We start from the raw sequence: 940 nt of genomic DNA, 5'->3' as shown, positions 1-940 counted from the left end.
GTCACACAGGCTGGTGTGCTTCTTCCATGTGGCCTTTGTTGCTCTGAGCTAGATGGCTTGTTTATCTTCAAGCCTTTATAGTTCTCATTTTGTAAATGTTCCTTAAACAAAACCGTACATACTGCCACAACTTATATGATTCAGAAACTATACACTGCAAGGAATATTTTATTCTAATCCAAAATAAGATGCTCTTTAGAAATTGGTAAAATTTTATTTTACCAAAAGTGTTAGAAACACTCATTTTTTATTCTGAACAAATAATTATCTCAAATTAATAACAATTAACAACCCTGAATCTTAAACGAGTAATTGGACCCCTGCTGTAGTTCACACATGTCACATCAGGAGGAATTGTGAACTAGACCCAAAAATACAGCTGGCTTAACATATTCTGTTTTTAAAACGAGTGTGAACTTCCCCAGTGATTTGAAAATATTTTTAGGAGAGCTTACTCTCTCCTAGATTGCCCATCCTTGCTCTTGGTACTATCAGGACTGCTCAGAGACTTTCACTGGGTCTCATTTCTGCCCACCGTAACTGCCCACTTACTTGGCTTGTTGCCAAAGAAGCCAAAAATATGTGTTGTACTGTACTGTGAGCGCCTTAGAGGTTATTTATCTCGGTCCTGAGTACTCTAAGAGACCCATCCAAGGCATAAGATCATAAGATTTGTATTCCTGTGGTTTCTATAATGGCAAAAGATGGAAATAATCACAAAATTCCATCGGTTGAGAGATGGTAGAGAAACTCTGGTAGATACCCCCGATGGAATAGTGTGTGCAGCCGTAAAAACAATAATGAGTTTGTCAACTATCTCATGACACGGACAAAATCGGAGGGCATGAGGCTCAGCCAAGGCCGTCAGGCTCACAAAGACAAACATTTCATGCCATCATTATGCTAAAGGGGAAAAAAATGGTGTTCACACCAAAGGAAA

This window comes from Echinops telfairi, unplaced genomic scaffold (assembly GCF_000313985.2).
Source record: "Echinops telfairi isolate 266 unplaced genomic scaffold, ASM31398v2 ScPeMD7_4;HRSCAF=17, whole genome shotgun sequence".
Taxonomy (NCBI): Eukaryota; Metazoa; Chordata; class Mammalia; order Afrosoricida; family Tenrecidae; genus Echinops; species Echinops telfairi.
The sequence above is the reverse complement of the archived record's forward strand: the minus strand, read 5'-3'. Positions refer to the sequence as shown.